This window comes from Lissotriton vulgaris, chromosome 9, assembly GCF_964263255.1.
Source record: "Lissotriton vulgaris chromosome 9, aLisVul1.2, whole genome shotgun sequence".
Classification (NCBI taxonomy): domain Eukaryota; kingdom Metazoa; phylum Chordata; class Amphibia; order Caudata; family Salamandridae; genus Lissotriton; species Lissotriton vulgaris.
The window spans coordinates 604,513,342-604,536,390 of NC_141697.1; the positions used below are offsets into that span (position 1 = coordinate 604,513,342).

The 23,049-nt window shown below is 47.2% G+C and overlaps 1 protein-coding gene across 5 annotated transcripts in view; it reads right to left on the reverse strand.

Moving 5' to 3' along the window:
• The window catches only part of LTBP4 (latent transforming growth factor beta binding protein 4), a 1,439,220-nt gene that overhangs the window by 1,089,847 nt on the left and 326,324 nt on the right, over window positions 1–23,049 (reverse strand). The gene's annotated exons all lie outside the window — the stretch shown is intronic.

Below are 23,049 nucleotides of genomic sequence, written 5' to 3' on the forward strand. Positions count from 1 at the left end.
GAGGATGGGACGGAGGCTGGAGAAGTGAAGGGCATGGAGGGCAGGAGAAGGGTGAGGGACCATGTTGTGCTCCATCTTTAAAAAATCCTTACTTACAAGCCACATTTATTCTGGTCAGGTAAACCCACAATCACCTATAGGAATCTGACTCTGAGAACATTACGTTATATTTGTTGTCGACACATTCTTGATGCTCTGCGCATGCTCACTGACTGTGAAGTATGGGTCAGGCTGTGGGCAAGGAGCCCTTGATGCTGGGGTCTATTCTTCCAGAGATGAAGGGTACAGGGGTCAACAGGTTCAGAAACTGAAGTGGGCAGCAGTGCTCAGGCCCGTGCTGTGGGTCTCTCACAAGGGTGCGCAGGGGCACAGCTGGTGCAGCTTTCACACCCGTGTAGCTAGCCACGCGCCTCGCGAGGGTGGGCCTGTAAGCAATGTTGCATACCCATGGGCTCTCAGCAGGGCACAAGTCCTATAAAAAGTAGTTGGGGGGCTAACCAAGATAGGCAGTATGCAAGTGGCATCATAAAGTGTGTCTTTTTAGCGCATGACATCACGGCGTGTGACATTACACGTGGCATTCTCAGGATGCTGCCTCACTGGAAGTGACATCACAAGAAGTGACATCAGATATTAAGACCTCACACATGTTTATCAGGTATATCATGAGTTATCACATTAGGAAATTTAGCAAATGTGATTTGGCATCAGGGTTGTGCCAAAAAAGTGGCGCAATCCTGACGCAAACCCTGGACCTCAACTAATACATTATGGGGCAGATTTACAAGCCCCTTGCGCCACTTTTGCGTCACTGTTAACATGAGAAAAGTGACGCAAAAATGGCGCAAGGGGCTTGTAAATCTGCCCCTATGTTTTTTTAAACCCTGCCACAAACAAATTGGCAACAAGAAAAAGCATGGGAGGAGATCTGTTCTGCTTAATTGGTTGTAAAGTCTTGTTTTTTATTTTATTTTATAGGGTTAAGGCATCTGCTGCTTCGGTGCCCAGTAAATCTCCGGGAATAATAATAATGGTGAGATAACTCTGGAGGTTAATGCATTTGTTGAAGAGATCTGTGTTTTGTGTAGTCCTATATTCAAATCAATGTAGTATGGAAGGTTAAGATGTCTCCTGCAAAGCACATCATGTTACAAAAGAAATAAAGTAGTGCTATTTAAAATGTTATTTGTGTAAATACTGGGACAGACCAATACATTTGACATTGTTACAATGCATGCACTTATATACAGGGACTGAACAAAGTCAAAAGCATGCCTCTCTTAAGTGCCTGTGAAGAGACAAGATGTGAAGAGACAAGATGCGTGTGTTGCTTTTGCATTTAAGTGTGAGGTTCCATATGGCTGAGATACCCGCCACCCCCTCTCGACGCAATCCCCAAGGATGGGAAAACGGAAACGGTTCTGAACTTTTGGAAGGCGGGAGGGAGTGACCCTCCCGGCCGCATTTATTAAAATATGAAACAAAATCAAAACATTAAAATAACAGTTTCATATTATGTACAATTTCATTTCCACATTACGATGTTTGGCTAACCTTAACATATTTCTAATACAAAGGTTCTCCTAGCCGAACTAACATCCTGCAAAACATTTGACTTGAAATTGTACATCCTAACGTTAAGGGCCAACGGCAAGGTCGTAACCGGTGTCAGATCCCTAAACCAGAATTTACCCCCCCCACTTGGGAGGGGCGACCGCACAGAGGCTGTACCTCAAATGCATCTACCAATTTCCCTTGACTTGACGGGGGCCCCAATGAACTCGACGCCATTTAAAGGTCGTCCGAGGACTCGTGTGAGGTGTCTAGAAGGTAGCGTAAACCCCCTCCCCACCCCACACAACTTACCACATCTGCCGTCGCAGGTGTCCTGGCCCCGGGAAATTCCCCAGGAGGGGCCCGTAGCCCCTCCTATCAAGGAAGGGGCCTTGACCGCCTTTCCTTTTCTTTCGGCGGCCCATCCTTAGAAGGGACCGCCTCCCCGTTGAGGGGCCAATGGCCACCTCCCCCGGGCGCTCCCATCCGTAATGGGTGACGCCCCCACCATAGGGATCTTCCAATTACTGCTCACCGATCATGACCTTACCGCCCGACCAAAATAAATACGACAATTAACTAAATTACTAAATTAAAGACAACCATAACTACTTCACGTATGATTACTGATCGATACTAGTGCAAAACTTTATTTGAAAAAACATACTCTAGATGATCATTCTCTTTATTGCATACACAAATAACACGTCCATCATCGCAACCTGTAAGAAATAGAGTTACCACATCAAAACTTTATTTAAAAACCACTTGCTGTCTTCAGGGGCTGGTGGGTGGGTCAAAATCGGCTCTTCGTTCCGTCTCGAGCTCACGTGCAGCGGGGAGGTGCAGCTTCAGAGCACAGGAACAAGAGGATGCTTTCTTGGCTTGTTGCTCCTTTTATCCGTCTTCGGGCGGGCGTAAACCCGCCTCCGCCTGCCCCCCGGGGGCGTGGTCGGCGGCGTCAGCGTCTAGGACAACCCACTCCAGGGCGGGAAAAGGCGCGCCCCGGCTACGCCGCTTCGGGCATACCAGCCGAGACTCGCCTCCCGCCCAAGATGGCCTCCCGGGGGGATCGGGGTACTCCACCATACGTTCGGGGGGACCGAGTGGTCGCCCCTTTCCATATGGCTGAGATACCCGCCACCCCCTCTCGACGCAATCCCCAAGGATGGGAAAACGGAAACGGTTCTGAACTTTTGGAAGGCGGGAGGGAGTGACCCTCCTGGCCGTATTTATTAAAATATGAAACAAAATCAAAACATTAAAATAACAGTTTCATATTATGTACAATTTCATTTCCACATTACGATGTTTGGCTAACCTTAACATATTTCTAATACAAAGGTTCTCCTAGCCGAACTAACATCCTGCAAAACATTTGACTTGAAATTGTACATCCTAACGTTAAGGGCCAACGGCAAGGTCGTAACCGGTGTCAGATCCCTAAACCAGAATTTACCCCCCCCACTTGGGAGGGGCGACCGCACAGAGGCTGTACCTCAAATGCATCTACCAATTTCCCTTGACTTGACGGGGGCCCCAATGAACTCGACGCCATTTAAAGGTCGTCCGAGGACTCGTGTGAGGTGTCTAGAAGGTAGCGTAAACCCCCTCCCCACCCCACACAACTTACCACATCTGCCGTCGCAGGTGTCCTGGCCCCGGGAAATTCCCCAGGAGGGGCCCGTAGCCCCTCCTATCAAGGAAGGGGCCTTGACCGCCTTTCCTTTTCTTTCGGCAGCCCATCCTTAGAAGGGACCGCCTCCCCGTTGAGGGGCCAATGGCCACCTCCCCCGGGCGCTCCCATCCGTAATGGGTGACGCCCCCACCATAGGGATCTTCCAATTACTGCTCACCGATCATGACCTTACCGCCACAGGCCGGATAGTTGACCGGCTATCCGGACCCCCCACAACAACTCCTGCCTAAAGGTCATGTTCTAAACTCTTTAGCCAAGCTATGAGGTCTCCTATGAGTAACTCATTCCCCACCCGGGACAAATGGACCCCATCTCCCAAATACATACTGTCCCCCTTGATACAACCATGCGGAATAGAATGCAGTGTACTTGAACGAAACAATCTACCCAACTTGTTATTTACTTTCTTCACTGAGTGATTCAGAGCAGAAACCGAAATCGCCCCCCGCCACACTTTTCGTGGAATCATATGGGACCAAGCAATTGTACACCCTGGAACTCTTCTCGCCAACCAACTTACAGTGGAAAGCATTGCCTCGAGAAGCAGTCGTCTACCAGTGGTCACCAAATCATTACCCCCAAGATGGACTATGATTATAGACGGCGGTGACCTTGTCCGCCCTAACAAACCCTCCATAAAATTTTGAAACTGGTCAATATAGAGCCCGCCCCTTCCGTAGAAGGTCACCCTGTACCCGTATTCCCCAGCCACGTGAATCATGTCACCTGCTTTGAATACGTCCGCGGCACGCCTCACGTATGAGTGGCCCACGACCCACACCACTTTTTCCGCAGCCTGTGATGTTTGACCGCTGGTTCCCAGGTGTCGGGTCGACTGCACAGTCCGCCCCGCCTCGTAAGCTTGCGAAACTGTAAACCAAACAAAAACAAGAAGCGTGAGTACATGATAGCAGCTTCACAACATGTGCAACCGCACATACCTTTTGTAACAATTCGAGGACCAACGCCCCAAACGTTTCACTTTTTCTATACTCAGACCCCTGGCTGTAGCCTCAGTAGCAGCCCCTATCCGAAAGGAATGGGTCCCAAACTCGCCGGGGTTCAAGCCCGCGGCCGAAAGCGCCATTGCAAGCACCCGCTGGAACTGAAACCTCGTCAGTGGGGTGGCATCAGCGTGCCTCAACAAGGTCCCCCCCATGATGACGCCCTCTGCGCTAAATATTCCTCTAAGCAAACAACAGGGCACATGGGAGATCCGGGAATCCGATGTATTACTACACAATCCCCTATCGCACCCTGATCGGCCTTGGACCTGACAAACGAGACAGTCATTGTCTCCCTCTTTACCTGAATGTGCTCTCGGCACAGTCCCCCCACCCTATCCCGCTTGTTCTTCGCCACCAGTTCGCTTACCCGCATTGCCCCATGGAATGCTAACGCAAAGGCGGCCCGGAATAACACTGTTTCATACCGGGATGAACATGTCGCAGGGAGTACGGAAAATAACAGGGCCAACCTATCCAGACCTATCGGGTGCCTCTCATCTACTCTGCGACCCTCAAGGCGTTGCCACCCCCGTAGCGCTTTCTGTACCACAAAAGACGCTGTCGGGTCCTGGATCCCATGAGCCCTTGCCATAAAGGAAATGGCGGCCCGATGCCTCTGGGCCGAAGCTACTGATTTGCCTGCCTGATGTAAAGACAGCAAGAATTTTACAACAAGCTCTTCCTGGCCCCAAAGCTCCCCCCTAGCAGAACCCAAAAAGGACCAATAGGAACGGAACGCCCCTTCATATGCCTTCCTTGTCCTGGGTGCTAATCTCTCTCCCACGAGGTTTTGTAGTTCGGGGCACCGAGAGACCAGAGAGCTTCGGGAAAGGGTGCCGCCACCGGGTCCGCTGTGGGAAGAAAACCCCAGAAGGCCTGCATACGGAAACGAGAAAGCGCATCAGCCGCTTGGTTCAGCACCCCTGGGACATGTCGCGCCCTAAAGATCACATTCAACTGTATACACAACAATACAATTTCTTTAAGCAGTCTCAGAATCCATTTGCAACGTGCTGCCTGACTATTGATACACTCAACCACGGTCATGTTATCAGACCAGAACACCACAGAGTGATCTCGGAACCCCTCAGGCCATGTTTTCAGGGCCACCAAAATAGGGAAGAGTTCGAGGAAAGCAATGTTACTTGTCAGCCCGCACTCGTGCCACCATGTCGGCCATTTCCGAGCCGACCATCGCGTACCGAATATGGCGCCAAAACCTATGCTCCCCGCCGAATCAGTCCACAGCCCCAGCTCCTCGGAGGACACTACCGGCTTGTTCCAGACAATTCGACCATTGAAATCCGCCAGGAATGCCAACCAAATGCGCATGTCCTGGCGAATCTCTGCCGAGAGCCTCGTGCGGTGATGTCCCTCCTTAAGGCCGACCATGGCTTGTGCAATCAAGCGGGAAAAGGGGCGGGCCATTGGGATTACTCTAAGGGCAAAATTCAACTGGCCCACCGTTTGTTGCAATTGATGCAGGTTCACCTAGTCTCTCGAATACATGTTTCAAGGGATGCCCTGAATTTTAACACCTTCTCTTTGGGCAACCGAAAACAACCTTCCTCAGAGTCGAGCTCGATCCCGAGAAACTCGAGTGAAGTCGAGGGACCCACAGTCTTACCTGGTGCCAATGGCACGCCGAAGTGATTCATTAAGACACAAAACTCTGTTAAAGCCTGTCCACATTCTGGATCCCCGGCTGCCCCCAGGAACAGAAAGTCATCGAGATAATGCATCACATGCTGAAAACCCGTCTGTCTTGTAAATACCCATTGCAGAAAACAACTGAACTTCTCAAAATAAGCACAAGATATGGAGCAACCCATTGGCATACATTTATCCATGTAATAGCGACCCTGAAACGTGAAACCAAGGAGACGCTGATCGTCTGGGTGTACCGGGAGCAACCGGAACGCTGACTCGATGTCTGATTTGGCCATCAGCGCTCCGGGCCCCAGGCGATTCAACATGGCGACGGCCTCATCGAAAGATGCGTACCGCACCGAACACACTTCCGGGTCTATCGCATCATTCACGGAAAGACCTTGTGGAGCTGACAAATTATGTATTAGCCTAAACTCACCCGGGTCCTTCTTGGGGACCACCCCTAAGGGGGAACAAACAAAGTCAGCAACCGGCGGTAAATCGAATGGACCGGCAACCCGCCCTCGAGTCACCTCTTTCCCAATCTTTACCTGTACCACCACCGTATGCTGCAAGACCGACAGTTGGTTCTTACAACTTGTTTTACCCTGAAAATCCCCCACTGGAATGCGGAAACCATCCGAAAACCCGTCTCGCAACACCCCTGCGGAGACATGATCCGGGTATTCATTGAGCCAAGGAATCATTGCCATGGTATCAACCGGGGTAGGTAAAGGCGCCCCTCGGACTATTTCAGACCTGTTTGGCGCTTCCCCTACCACCGTTATCACCCGTTTTGGCTCTGCACATGGTCTCGGGATGAGAGGACTGTCCACAACCCCCACATTCGTGTTTAAACTTGCATGACCCCTGGGGCCTTGTACATTTCCCCCTGTTAAAATTCCAACAAATCCCCCTTTTCCCTGCGTTGCCACTCGACTTCGAGTGATGCTCGTTACCTGCACCCGTCCGAAAGGGTGTCCCAGAGGTTTGGCGGGAAGACTCACCCCCGCCACCCCCCGACAATGGTACCTTTAACATGCCTGAGTTCTCCATTTTTTGCCAAGAAATGGAGTCATAACAATCCCAAGTTAGAGCTGGGTCGTGCTCCTTAGCCTTCCTAAAAATATTGTCATAACAAAACCACTGATTGCCCTCGTACGCTAGAGAATACTCCAAAATACGTGTCTGATAAATAGGCAATTCCGTCAACAACTCAGGCCTTCGCTCACCCATAATGGAGGTGAAAATGCCAAATGCTCTGCCCCAAGTACCTATGTTCTCGTCGACCTTAAAGGCGGCCATTTTTGCGCGCCAAACACTCGGATGCATAAGCTCTTTTTGGGCCTTCACATGCTCGATCTCGTAATGGTCAGTAAGCAAAGAAAACATGTTCACATACTTATTAGCCCAAATCTTTTCCTTAATTTCAAGTGGAACATGCTGGGCCACTTTCTCCCTTCGCGAGGGTACAGACCCCTCCCCCGCAATCGGCAGTAGCCGCTTACCTGAACTAGGTGCTGTACTTGCTGCTGAACTTGCGCCTGCTGCGATCTCAGCCACCGGAACCTGCGGGGGAACAGAAGATGGTGCCTTCGCAGCCTGTCTAGATTCCTGCAATTGCCTCATTACTGCCCTGGCGTCGTCCGCCGTGGCGCCCTCGCTATCCTTTCCCAACCACGCTGCCAGTTGTGCAGCCAACTCGGGAGGCATATCTTCTCCGTTCACGGGGGTGACTACCACGGGGATCGGATGCCCCTCCTTCGGAACCAGGATTGGCTCCTCTATCGGTGTATCGGGAACCGGGGCCTCCCCCCCAGGTGCCCCCCTCTTGGACCTCTTGCCTCTCCCGCTAGGGACTACTCCCGGCAAAGCTGGTCCGACGATTCGTTTCGGGCCTCCCTCCCCGTTCTTTACCGCCATCTGTTTCTTCAACTCGGCTACCTCCTTTATGAGCATGCGGAGCATCTGATCGGTACCGACCCGCTTTCCGACCTTCTTGCCCGGCATTCTCCAACGAAGATATCTGTAAAAACAAGAACAAAATTACAACGCTCAAAATCGGCTCTTCGTTCCGTCTCGAGCTCACGTGCAGCGGGGAGGTGCAGCTTCAGAGCACAGGAACAAGAGGATGCTTTCTTGGCTTGTTGCTCCTTTTATCCGTCTTCGGGCGGGCGTAAAACCGCCTCCGCCTGCCCCCCGGGGGCGTGGTCGGCGGCGTCAGCGTCTAGGACAACCCACTCCAGGGCGGGAAAAGGCGCGCCCCGGCTACGCCGCTTCGGGCATACCAGCCGAGACTCGCCTCCCGCCCAAGATGGCCTCCCGGGGGGATCGGGGTACTCCACCATACGTTCGGGGGGACCGAGTGGTCTCCCCTTTCCAGGACACCTCCAGTCAGGATAATCATCCAAAGGACGCTTGAAGGATGGCCCCTTAACCTCTCTCTTTATCTTTGGCCTAGCTGGAGGTGAAAAAAAGCTCTGTCGCTGCCTGCACATTGCTGCTGGGAATGGAAAGCAGACAATGCACGGGCGCTGCTGAAGGTGTCCCGGTGTTCAAAAATTACACTGGAACAAGTTCTTCATATTGTGGGCCCTACTTCTTGGCAAATAATGGGTGGACGCCACGTACCCGGGTGTACCCCCAACTCATGCCCTGGCTCTCAGCCAAGATGGAACTGGTCGCATAGGAAGAGAGCTCAATTGGCAGTAATACATAGGTCTCATGAAAGGCTGCCTGAGCCACGCGGATGCCTTTTATTTGCGCAATGAATGTGAGAGGGCATCCCCAGCATCCCTAACCATGGACATTTTACAGAGGAGGGGTTGGTTTGAAGCAAAGCAAATAGCCCCTAAGTTGCTGGAAAGATTGTAAGTAAACAACTACAGAATAAAGACCAAGGCAGAATTATGATAACCACCTCCCTCACAGGCATTACAGAAATTGCATCCAATCACTGAATTTAAGTGCGATACCCTAATGCATTCTGGGGGTTGTACTCTTGATACTCTTCCATTTAAATAATTAGAAACACACACCAAAAATCAAAGACTTGTAAGTGACAGGTTTAGGACTAGAGACAGTGTCTGTAATGACCCGGAGACAGGTGGTCACTCTAGTTGGAATATGACTGGTTAGTGCTGCTGGAATAGTTACCTTCCTGTTTTAGCCATTCCGCGAGGGCAAGATTCCATAACACAGATGCAGTTTAGTTCTTTTGTGGGTGCAGAAATTCCATCTTTGATGGAGTCACTGGTGCACAGGCACATGGACATAGTGACAGTGAATCTGGCTTGGCTCCACTAGGGATTCCTGGCTCACAATTTCATGGAAAAATTAATTTGAAGTTTATTGCCTGGTTTGACACCCTAGAACACCGATATGTGATCAGGCCCCACCCAGCGCAAAGCCATAATCACATTTCAGGACAAAGGTCAAAGACTAACTCAGTTGACATGAGTAAAGATTTTTCTCAGAGCTTTAAGTGGGATGAAAAAAGTGTGTGAGGGTCTCTAAAATCTGTGTGGCCTATGCCATGGCTTAAACTCATGAACTAAATTTCTGTGATTTCTATAGCGTGTGACCCAACCGGTGTTATGATTCCTCTTTGAGCTTTCTGTTATTACATCTAGATATATGACACAACAACTGACGGACATCTAAAACCAGCCAGTACAATATGCTTTGTCAATAGTTGTCTCTCTGTGCTCTGCAGAGAGGCCAAGGATTGGATGATCATGTATTCTAAACACCTTTTTGACCCAATGAAAGGCAATGTGAGAAACTCACGCTACCTTCAACCTCAAATCCAGAGCTCTCAATTCTGGTCTGTTATAAACACCTCAAGGCTACTCGGTTCAAAGTATGCTCTGGCAGCATGTATACTCCGTCACAACGACGACGGAGTATGCATATTGCCAAGATAAAGTTCCTCCCAGCCAATTTAGATGCGGGCAGAGAGAACTACATCTCTTCTGTGATTAAACCTCTCCAGCGGCTCTGTAGAGAAAGTCCTCTAATTCTGCCCATGTGATTTAGATGGGCGGAATTGGAGGTCAGTTTTCACTGCCCATCACCACAAGGAAAACCGTGGGCAGTCGCCCAAGATCGACACCTTCCAAGGGGCCTCCCGGGAAAGTGAACTTTCCCTGTAGCTCCTTGCTGTGTATTTTTGTATCTTAACTTGTAATTCATAATTCAATATTGCTAGGCAACATACGGCTTGAATTAGCAAAAACGGGCATTAAAATTCAAAGTTGTCCCTATTGAAGGCTCCTGAGATATTTTTGGGCTGGGACCCCCCCAAAATGCTTCAGATGACAGTGGCTAGTTCGAGTGCTAGCTGGGTCTGACAAAAGCAATCCACAGGAAAAATTGATGGAGGGGGAGAAAGAGTGCATTCGGGTAGAGTGGGCGCCCGTGGCCGGTATTCTGCGATTGTGGCCTCTCATATTTCTGAAAGATTGCTAGAAAGCAAGTCTGCATAATTCAGTGTTCAGGGGCTTCCTGAAACGCACATACCCACACAAACACGCTCATTGCCCGTGTTTAATAAGCGAACAACCTCTCCCACAGTGAGAAGTGTGCATGTGCGCGCGCTTGTTTAATGTCGGTCACGGGTTGAAGACATCCTTCTCACCCTCCACAATAACTCAATAACAGAAGAAAATGAGAGTCGATGGGACAATGGGGCTCTTTGTTTTTGGGGGGGGTTGAAGGCTTCCAGTGGTGGGGTGGAATTCTTCTTCAAATTCCTCAGGGCAAATCAGCACTTCAAATCAGGGGGCACATTGGCCTTTAAGGGCACGCTGGCCTTCTGGAAAAAAGGGAAAGCTGAATTAAAATGGAGGCTGGAGGTCCCCAGCCTGCCTGTGAAATGAGTGTCCATTTGGGCTCTTGACGATCGAACATAGTCGCGAAGCGAGGGAGCCTGATCATAAGCTTTGAGGTACACGACAGACCAGAGGAGGGAGAGGCCTTTTTATTCATTTTAAAATTCAAGCTGGCAGGAGATACTGAAAAAATGTCAAACATTCCAAGGCTTTTCAGGTTTAATGAAGTATAGATTCCTCTCTGCTCTAATTATCTTCCCATAGGTCGAAAGGAGATTCAGACGCATTTATAGTTCCGGTACTTATCTTTCACCAAGTTTGGGCCTCAAGGCTTGCCATCTTTGTGGTTTTGTCTACTGTGCCCCTTTTAAAAATAGTGGCCTATTTGCACCGAAATATATCCAGGTACATGTATAATTCCTACTAAATAAAGATCACAACAACACAATTCCAACTAACACAGGTACCTTTTGTTTTTTTGTGTGCATTTTTTGCTTTAGCATGAACTTGACCCGAGGGCATTAAATCACTTTTCACGAGCACCAGATTACATAACACAACGGTTTTTGGCCCCAACAGATAACTATTAAGTTGTCCAGAATTACAGGTATTGAACCCAAACCGGGACTCGAACCTCTCCTCGGGTCCAAAGTGGGACGCTTCAGCCTTTAGGCCACCTCTTCTCCTTAAAACACGAGCTAACAGATTGATGCAACATACTACACCAGCTTGTTATTAATGCACAATTAAACAGGGGTATGACCTGGAGGAAGGAAGACACAATTTAATGTCAGAAGTGCGAAACCCAGATTATTTGCAAATAAAACAGGGCCATGTATTTCACTTTACCAGCAAACAGAAACCAGCAAGAAGCATCAATGAGATTGTCTGCTATTTTCGTAACTCGTGCTTCAAGTCTTATTTTAGGAGTTAAAGTGGGGGCATTCAGGTTAAAATCGTCTCCATGTACATTCCTGGGCCTTTTCTGGGCTCCCCTACTTAGGTATCATTCTCCCACGAAGCCCATAGGGTATGTGGATTGACTAACATCTTTTTATGCGCCTCTATTTTAAAAGTCTAGTCGGCCCAAAAAAATGCGAAGGCAGAACCCCACTGCTATGACACATGATCCAAAACCATGCTCCCTGTTCTGGGTCCATTGTGGTGTGGCCAGATTCCTTTCTGGATTGCTTTACAGTGGGAAAATGCTCAAATTTGTTTCTTTCTGGGGAGGTCAGTTTTTCCCATTTCTGATGTATCTTCTATTTCTGGCACTTCTCCCTGTTTCGGTGAAAGGCTCTTGTTTTGATGAAAGGTTACACTATCAAGTGTCAAGGGTATCCTAAAGATGGCTGTGTTTTTCCCCACCTACTGCTTGTTGATGAAATACTCTATTGCTCAGTAGCGGCCCGTGGTGGGAGTGCTGCCAAGCGCTGACGCGGGTGGGGGAGGGGTAGGGTGGTAAAATCTGGAATACGGCCGAACAGAGGTAAGTAAACAAATGAATAAATAAAATGAATTTTGTTGCGTGCGCTGCATCGCATTTGGCGACGCTGCGCGCGCAATTAAATTCATTTTATTTATTTATTTGTTTACTTATCTCTGTTCAGACGTATTCCGGATTTTACTACCCATGACCTTGCCCCTCCCCCACCGCACATCAGTGCCCAGCAGCAGTGGCGTAACGAAAGTTGAGGGGGCCCCCCTGCAAGGTACACGGAGGGGCCCCCACTCCGGATTTATTCCGGAGGTCTCAGGCCTGAGTACTGTGCTGAGGGGGTCCCCTGCAGCTCGGTATACCCCGCACCGCAGGGCCTGTCTTACGCGCCTGGCCCGTCACCTCTCAAGTTCTGCCCCGTCACCTCTCCTGCCCCGTCACCTCTCCTGCCCCGTCACAGCTCTTGCCCCTTGCCCAGTCACTGCTCCTGCCCCTTCACTCTCAGTGAGCAACATTGGCAAATTACACAGGATCCCAAGTTCCCCACAGTACTCTGTTTGGGGAAAGCTCCTCTGTAATCACAAACTACGATCTACTGGCTCCAAGGCACTCACTCACAAGACATGCTAAAGGCAGACGGCGCATTGTCATTTGAAAGGGGATAATCAGCCTCAGTCAGAATGACAATGGGCCTGTCTACAGTCTGTGCGAGCTCAGTGAGGGGCTGCTGTAACCTCTGGAGTTCAGCAGAGAAGTGCGACCTGGACCCTGAGAACTTTTAATCTCCTGGCACTTCTCAGGGTAATAGCTCAGCTCGCTGTAATTGATCTCCAAAATTATGGACAGAAGGCGTCCATGAAAGGAATGATTATGGTTAACGGACAGGACACCAAAATGACAGACGGTCTGAGAAATTTACGGATGGTTGGTCACTCTAACTGAGAGTTAACAAACTTTTCAAATAGTTCAGTTTGGAATGTTATTAAAGAAATAGGTCTGAAAGTAGAGAAGCTAGTCATATCCATAGATTTTTTAACAAAAGCATGTTTCCATCTTGGCAGAAGTTCAGCAGAGGCCAGAGACTTATTACAAATTTCAGAGAGTTTCGGGGTCACAAGACCTATAGCAAAATGTAAAAACCAGGGAGATATTCACAAGGAAGTGGCGGAGAGAGGCATTAGCCTTCTTGGCTTAACGCCTGTCTCTGCTACTTCGGAAACACAAGGCTGCACCATATTCACAAGGATATGGTGCAGCCTTGCGTTTACCCCTGCGATGGTGCTAGGTTTCACAACTTAGCACCAATGCTGGCACCCTTGCACCAGAGTGCAAGGGTGCCTACAAGCAGGGAGGTTTGTTAATGTGCAGGAAGGTGTCTCTTCCAGCACATAAGCAAACCTAAAATGCCAGTTTGTTACCTACATGTGTGCGCATTCATGCAGCACACACGTAAGTTACAAAACGGCATGTTTAGAAAAGGTTTGTTTATGTACAGGAAGGGACACCTTCCTGTACATAAACAACTTGTGGCATTTTGCTTTTTCCACGTGTGCTGCACAAAGCAGCACTCAGGGAAAAAGCAAAAGCGAGAAATAAAGCATTTCTCCTCGTTTCGTCAACTTAAGACCAGGGTTTTCATGGTCTTAATTTTGGCGCTACCTCCTATTTACGCTGCCCGTGTGAATAGGCGGCTGCGTCAAATTTAATGAGAGTTGCGGTCGAACGCCCACCACAACACCCACTGCACGCCCCTTTCACGCTAAACACAGCTTGAAAGGAGGCCTTATTCACAAGGCATCAGTAAGCCATGTTAAGTGGCTTAACTCTGCCTTGTGAATAAGGCGAGGACCCTATCGCCACCATAACGTCACTGAACGTGATGTTGTGGTGGTGATAGGGGCTTGTGAATATGCCCCCAGAGGTGCAAGGGTTGGAAGGTGAGCCTGATTTAACATTATTCATTGGGGATCTCGATGTGTCTGTAGTTATAGGAGGATATTCCGTCAAATATAATCTAGGCTTACAGGAAATAACTTCACCCCCTGAGCTTCCACAAACCGTTGCAGTCGAATCAAAACTGGACCACATTTTTAGGATTTCATCCTTAAAAATATTGTCAAATCATTACATACGTCCTGAGAATGATTGATTGTGTTGGAGCCTCATTAATATGAATATTGTGGAGAGTGTGTGTCTGTATTTTTGTAGCACCGTCATTTAAGAGTACATTTGGATGGATGAAAACCGAGTAAGAGATCAAGTAAAGAATTGGCAATCTAAGTCATGTAAACTAGACCCACAAAAATACATATATTACATAAAGGGCCTTCGGCGATAAGTGTCCATATTATCGTGAGTTTTCGTTATCTTTGTAAGCCTTTCCCTCCCCCAGCTCTTTAGAAACGGATGGCTCAGCTAACTTACACTAAAAGCAACCCATGGATATGTATCATGTATCCAAAACCCATAATACCACACTTTTCTTTCCCTCTGCAAATCGACATGATGGATTAATTTTCATTTAGTTACAGTGCAGTGTGTGCAAAAAAAAAGAGGCAAGACTGAACAACCAGCACTTTGAATGACACCTGTGCAGATGCCGGGTTACGTCACATTCACCACAACCATAGCTGCCAAGGTTTCAAACTGCTTATGTGTGACATTTTCATAATTTCAGTGTAATTATGAGTGACATTCAGCGAATATGAGTGACACTTTCTCGTGAGCAAAATCAAGGAATGAAGACGAGGGGAAACGTTTAAATGACATAAACTATACCCATTTGAGCAACAAGAAACTATAAGATCTTAAAAAGGCTTGCAAAGCACCTAATGATACTGCAGACAGCAACTCACTGCAATGACGAGATCTCTGCTGTACTGACTTTACTTATGAAGCTGAACACAATTTTTGCAGACTGAAGACAGTGCGATTGCTGCAAAGTAGAGCCCTCAGCCATAGCTGCCATGTTTTCTGCTGCCTCATAAGCGACATTTAACTGTTTTCAGTGTCCTCATGAGTGACATTCCAATGCCATAAGTCACACTATGAGCGAGACTTCATTGTAAGAACAAATGCATTATCTCACCCGCATCGAGATAAATTACAGAAATGACTCTTTTTTTGTGTGCAATGTAATGGTCTAGAAATCCTCTTTTTATTGTTTCACCTTCTTACTTTCACTTCTTACTTTTGTTGCACACTTTCTCTCTCTCACTCCTCCATCCTCACTGTCTTTCTCTCCTGCTTTCTTACCTTGTTCTGTCCTCTCCCCTCTCCCTTGATTCCTCCTACATCTTGTCTTTCTCACTCCTTTAGTCTACTTGTGCAGCAGTGATGGTATTGCTCACTAAAATATGTGGCGGGCTAGTACGTTGGTTGGTTCATGCACCCCAACAACAAACTGCAGAGGAACAAATAAACAAAAACACCACTGCCATAACCACTAGCCTTTGACTCAAAAAGATCTGAATTTTATTTAAAACAATTAATCTAACCTATACTGGGAGGACTTTTGGTCTTTCCATAGCACTCAAGTGAAAATGAAATGGCTTTCTGTATTTGAAGTTAAAGGCATTGAGTAAATCTAGTAATTTCTATAATACACAAAAATGCATTGCATTTGTTGGTATCTCAGTGTTAATCGATTCAGTTTTTAAGCGCATTGCTATTTACATTACATTAGCTGCAATTTCCACAATAAAAACGTCAGCATTTTTCCTAGTATTTTTTTTTAATGTTTCTTCACCAGTACTTGGTAGCCATAGCTCATTCAGGCCCCTGTTCTCTTCTAAACTCCTCGTCTGCATTGTTGGATTAAAATGAAACATCCCCGAGCCCGAGGTCACGGAGCGAGGCCTAAAACCTACAGAGCTTCTAAACTAGATGTGCTGTGAACATCAAACTCCCGTTTTTAATTGCTGGACTGTAACCAGCATATAAGGAGACAGGCCTTTCTGTGTCCCCAAAGTAGTAAGAAAAGTGAGCGCTGCATGCCGTAAAAACAGCTGCTGGCAACAGGGAAGGTGCCACTCAGGGGATTAATGTATATTTTTATTTTACAGAGTTTTATATAGCGCGAAATTGACCCGAAATGGGTATTAGAGCGCTTTACATAGCACCAGTTGCATTACATGAGGCCACATTCCTTTTTGTTGGGCACGGGGAGATTAAGTGATTTGCCGAAAATCACACGATGTTTAGCGTCATTGCCGAGACTGGAACCCAGTTTATTTATTTATTTATTTTTAACATTTCTTAAGCGCGAACAATTGCCCGCAGGCGTCTCGGCGCTGTACTATTGTATACTCTCCTGAGCGGACTTTTGATTTTTAGAGGTTGAACAACCCTGTTTTCAGTTTTCTTCTGAAGGACATGAGATTTGGGCTGGATCTTATGGATTGCGGGAGTGTGTTCCATAGTTTTGGGGCGACAACCAGGAAACGTCTGTCTCCCCAGTTGACCAATTTAGTCCGTGGTACTACCAAATCGTTCAGCTTCAGTTCCCTAGATTTGATGTCGAACGCCCTAACCGTTAGGCCAACCCCTCACCTTACCTACACCACCACTTTCACCTTTCCGGACCTTTACTCTGGGACCTCCAGTGCTTTGCTATCACTCCAAATTTTGAGCTGAAGACATTGTCTCTTGGCTGGGCACAAGGGGTGATTCAGAGTTTAGCATAGTGCAAGGCCGCAATACATTGGCTGGGGACCCCACCCCACCACTCTCGCTATTAGCCCATCCGTTTTAGTAGTGAGAAGCACTGCAGATGGAACTTCACCTGGCTCTCCTGGCAGAAATCAGCGACCTGGTGGCACGTCAGCATCAGCCCTGCACTGCTTAGGCCTTAGCCACCAACACTGATTTTCATTGCCCACGTCTGCCAAGCAAAGAAACGGATTGTGCTCCAGGCTCATTGCTTTCTTTGCTTTTCCCAAACTCATTCCGTCTTCTGGAGCAGTTTTTTTTTCCATATGGTCCAAATTAAATATGATGCCTTCAGAATTCTGCTGTCCTTAGAACGCAACTGCCACAGCCGGCGATGCACATCAGGCACTGATATCTAAATATGACTGGTGGTACTCTGCAATGGGGTGAAGCAAGCAATGTCCTCCACTGACTTGGTGTGTTGACAGACAGCCTGTCAATCTACAGATCAGCCCTTATGTCGCTAGCCTCAAATTTATAGTAAAAACTCTCTCTACCCTCCACCCCTCTCTCCTTCTCTTCCTCCCTCCATCCCATATCTGGACCTTTTGCCCAGCTGGAATAATTGCCATGAACAAAGACTGCATCTCCTTGAACTCTTGTTAGGCAGGGAGCAGCCCTGATACACAATAAATTCACTGATCGCCTGGCCCAGGCCAGATGTACTTTTGGTCTAAATGTTATTCAAGAGATTTAATCTACCACATGCAGCTGCATCAGGCAAACCCTGTGTATTTGTAACAAAACGCCATGTAATGGTTACTCGGCAACATGTTTGGGAATACATTTTCAACTTGCTTCTACAGGCCTCACCATCTAAATGCTGCTTTTTAGCTTACATTGGTAGCATGAGCTCAATACAAACTCAAGAAATACAAATAAGACATACAAAATTAATCAACTAGCTGTATAATTTGGTACAAATGTAAACAAATAAATGCATGTATTAAAAGGCATGATTACAGTACATGTTCTCATGTGTTACGAGTCACCTGGTAATCTTGCCCTTTTATTGGCTCACGGTCCAGAATAGCTCAGTGTGAACCACCTGCTATGTGTCTGCTATGCTACACCCCAGCTTGCCATCTTGGTCCATTAATAAGTGGAATATATTACACAGAGTAATTTAAACATGTAAGATATGCTGGCAGATGACCGAAAATACGGGGCACAAAGTTTTGGAACACAATATGCAAAGGAAACGAACTACAGAGGCTCCATGACAGGGTCCTGCGGGGTCTCAGTTGATCTTAATCAATGTCAGTTAGCTCGGCTCTGAGCCCAATCAGCCGTGGCACCAGCACGCTGCAGTTCTACTTCACTTGCAGGCTCAGACAGCCTGCTAACATTAAATTATTGTTAACGTTGCAAATCGACATCATAATGTCAGAAAGCAACATGAATTGTCAGACCTGAGTTACGGATGGGACGAGAGTGGGCATTGTGGAGGCACTCATATTTCCAGAGATCTTCCCTCTGCACAGAAGACTGTCCGACCTCTTCTGCTGACTGCTCTGCCTGTGGTCCCGCGTGATGATCCGTCAGCAAACTACTGCGGCACAAAGTATTGAAGTAGCGAGCCCAAGGAACATTATTGCCCGCGTTTAATTGCCGCCTTTCTACTAGTGACTCTTCCTGTTGGAAAATAGAGGGTCACGTGACGGCACGTAACGTGAGGCCGTCACAAGTAATATCATATTGTTATGGCTGAGGCTGAGTGCCCTATTGAAAACGCTGACGTTTGGGAGAGAGAGACAGTACACATTTTCTGAAGCATTTTACATTTTAAAAAAACACAAATGGTTGCTTGTAAAACGTGTCCTGTTTCCCGGGCAGTGTGTTGCAGGAGTTCTGTTCTGATGTCAGCTGGCATTTGCCACTGGGCAGCGAGGGGGCCCCCTGGAGCCTGGGGGCCCCCCGCACTGCATGGGCTGCGGGGGCCTGTGTTACGCCCCTGCCCAGCAGCACTCCCACCACGGGCCGCTACTGCTATTGCTTATACAGATTAGGTGTTTGATTAAGAGTTTGGCAACAGGGTACCCTGCCCTCCAAACCCTTGATCTGCCCGCCTCATTTAGAGATGGGTAGACCTTGAGTATTCTGTTGATGGAGCCCCCATTGGTTCGGTTGATGGAATACTTCCTCCAATGGCATGACAGAGTACGGGCTGTCGGAGGAAGGACATTACACTGCCTACCCTGTTTAGAGTGGACAGTCTTTCCCCTTTTCTCCTCCCCTCCTCTTCGCCCCCCCCCCCATCACTCACATTTCCATCCCCTCATGTTACGCAGTCCCACCTTCCGGTTCCCTTGCCCAACCCGCCCTTGCCCAGCCTTGCCCAGCCCTCCCAGGCTGCTTAAATCATCGCGTTATCCCTCCCCTTCCTACCCTCACCCTCTCCTTTCCTTCCTGTACAGCACTGTGAACCCGGTCCTGAAGATGATCCTGACCAAAGAGGATCGAAACGTCGTCGTCCGTTCAGCGCAATTGAAAGCGCATTTCATAATGTGGCTCTGCTAAATTCCTCGGACAAATCCTTGAAAAAAGACATTACAAACTATTGTTTTGAGCCACATTGTTTATTTAATACACTGTAAATACACAAACACCTTGTCACTTTGCGCCGTCCTTGCTGATCACAATTGTCACTTGCGTCGCCACTTTTTGTGTCACTTACACACCTAGAGCACGAAGTGCAATTCGGGTTGTTTTGTAATTGATTCTATACAGTGCTGGCACAACTGTTTATAATGCTTACTTTAATATATGATGCCTTGAGCACATTTCTAAAAACCACCTTTTGAGTCTCCTTGTCTCTGTTTACGTAATGCTTGGTGCGTACATATTTAATTGCCTTCCTGAATAATACCATTTGAGATATTGTTTGCTAATTCTCACAACTGTGCCATCAGCATGAATGATAAACATGGAGATGACAGACCAAAACAGGGGGCATATTATCAACGGCCTTATCTCCACTTTTTTGGCTTTAAAAGCCAAAAAAGCGTAGATAATGTTTTCGCCCTATTAACAAGGCAGTGCTAACATGCATTAGCGCATGTTAGCAGCCTTGTTACTGACGCCTCGCTTTGTATCTCTAATGAGATGCAAAGTGGGTGTTTCGTGTCAAAATAACACAGAAAATGTCGCTAACAGCACTTCTCTGTATTACCAAGCCGGTCCAGGACACCCATAGCGATAAAAAAAGCTGCGCTACGCGCGGGTATCGCCGTAACCTAACGTCTGCAAAATGTCAGACTTAGCTATATTTATAAAGGGAGGTGGATTCTGAGGCTAAGTCCACATCTCCCTATTACCAAGGATTCCCTTATCGCTGCATTTGTATAGCTGGATTTCCAGTGATGTCCCCTTATTTTGCCGCTATCGCTGGGTTTGTTATCGCTGTGGAGATAAACGTTGATGATAACGCGTTATCTCAGCGATTTAATCCAGCGATAGCCGGCGATAACAAAAATAGCGCTAATTGCGCTCAGAAATATTTATTGCTGTGTGTTGATAATATGCCCCCAAGTTCCCTAAGGGGATAAAGCAAATATTCAATTAAATGAAGGATAGTCGTAAACCTGAAGGTACACCTCAGGACACTTGGTGTGGCCTGCACATATCCTGACATATTTTGTTTTGTTGAAATATTTCTGACAGGAGTGATCTCAACTGAATACCACTTCTGCTTTGGGAGTTTGTTTTCTCTGAACAAAAGACATTTGCCAAGTGGGTGCTATAGACATGACCCCTGCTCTGCAAACTTCACTGCTGCAAAGGGAGCTGGAGCCACATCACAGAAATCACGGCCAGGTAGGCGAGTATATCTAAAAACGGTGGAGGTGAGTCTGCCAGGGCTGAAGAGGCCCTGACCTCCAGTTACAGGATACAGGCTAAGGGCTAAATGAGGCCCTTAAACAATTGTTTCTGTGGCTGTTTATAACATCCAGGTGGGAAACTGCCTAACAACCAAACTTATCATGATCTTCACTAAATTAGACAAATGTAAATTGGAGTACAATTTCTCTGATTCTTCTGGATCCAAGGACTTTTTCAGATGAGGGCCAAACTGGACCAGTTTTAGGGCATTGAAACCAGTACATGGATGAAACAGGCAGTTATTAAAATGTAAATATCTTTTGGGGGGGATACAAACCTGCTGACAAAGAGAGGAAGCAGACACAGGCCCTCTGTAGTATAAGGCAATGGTTGAGACAGCATAAGTCCAATTATACCAGCTTCAATTTCTCTTTAAGAATTACTGTTATTGTGAACCTCTTTTTCTGAACTAGGTATCTCTATCTATATTTAATTCTGGCTAGGAGTAAATGGGATCTATGGGTGGTGGCCATCATTCTTTCGACAGATGCCCCGTTCTCCCATGCCATTCATCCATCTAATCGGATGTGAGCTGCCAAAAACCATTTACGCTTGGTGTAGATTTCTTCTCTATGCTATTCTGCGGAGCACCGCTCCATCACCCTCCCTTCCACATGCAGTACCTGCCAGCTTCACAGCTTTGTTTTCAAATGTCATCACAAAGCATGGTGGGCTGCTTCCCCTTCAAAAGGATTTCTCTGCATCAAGTCAAGAGAGCAGTCTCCATTCTAATGTCTTGGTGCAGCTAGCTGGTCATTGAGAGGGATCTTGTGCATCCTATATTCTGGTCACGTAGTAGAGGTCCACATAGGTTGAGGGTCAACCATAAGCCCTAGATAGAGAGCATTAAGACAGGAGTGTTTAATACCAGAAATGTGACCATTTTCTATCTGCAAAGCAAGAATCCTCCTTAGGGCCACTAAATGGAAAAAAGCAGATACACAAAACAGACCAACACTTGGTGAGAAATACCTGTCTCACGTGAAGCTCAAATGGGGAAAAATTATTTTCCGGCAGTGGACACATGGCCACAGTGATGGACCTGCCGATAAAGAACCCCGATGCCCCAGTAAAATAATAATGTTTTTATCAAAGTTTGTAATGCTTGACCTCCCTCTTAGGAAGATGGAACTTTTGGGCTTTGGCCTCCATGTCCTCCTGAGGATCTAGGTGTTGTCAGCATAAATGTAGAGAAGGAAGCCACATGTGGCAAGCAGGATCCTAGACAGAAATGATACATTGGCTAAGGAATAGGGCAGAGAACTGAGGAATCAACCAAAAAGATGTATTAAAATGAGAGAGTGACACCACTTTTTGGCGGTCAATGGGAAAGGATCAAAACCAGAGTCAGACCTCAGTATACATGGAAACTGCCCAATGGAGTACACCTTCAAGAATCAGTGTTGGAAGAGCTATATTTGGCAGAAGGAAGAACCTCTTAATGAGCAACGAGGTACTCCAACATTGTGGTAGAAGAGATGATCCACTGTCATCAAATTCTCCAGTGAAGGTCAGAGAAAGCAAGGATTAAGGAGGGCACTTCGCTGCGGATAGCTAGAGACCGCAGCATTTGTAGCATGGGCTCGTCAAGTGAGAGATGAATGAAAACAAGGGCAGGTTTGAGGCCTTCAGAGTTTCTTTGAATTGTTTTCAACAGACTGGATGTGGCAGAGAGTTTGGCTGAAAATCAAAGGCCAGGGTTAAGGAGACTGCGGGATCTACACGTTAGCACTTCAGGGTCAGCCAAGTCACTGATTTTGGTAGGAAAGTAGAAGAACGGTTCATGGAACGGGAGGATCGTATGATTCCACTTTGTTCGGGGAAGCGGCTTTCTGAAAAAGTATGTCAAGACTTTCCTGGGATATGCCAGCACCCAGGAAGAGGATGAAGATACTAGCTTGTATTTTAACAGGGTATTACACCAAATAACAAGAGAGAAATTGGGTTAAGGATGTACAGGGTTCCTGTGCAAAGTAGCATTAAAAAGTAAAATAAAAAGTTAATGTTTGGTAAGTGGGCATGGATCACTAAGAGCTAAATGGCTGTGAGTGAAGTTAATTGGGTTATTTCAGAAAAGACATTCAAGGGTGGTAAATGAGTGCCTTGGGGACTGGTTATGTTCTTGATTATTGGCGGCTGATCATGAAAGTCTGTTGCAGTTCCAGCTGTATAAACGATAATGAGTGGGAGGGTACTCGTGACCAGCTCGGATGACTTCCTTGTCGTTGCCACTGGAATTTTTGTTATTACACTACCCGCCTCATGCACACAAAAAAT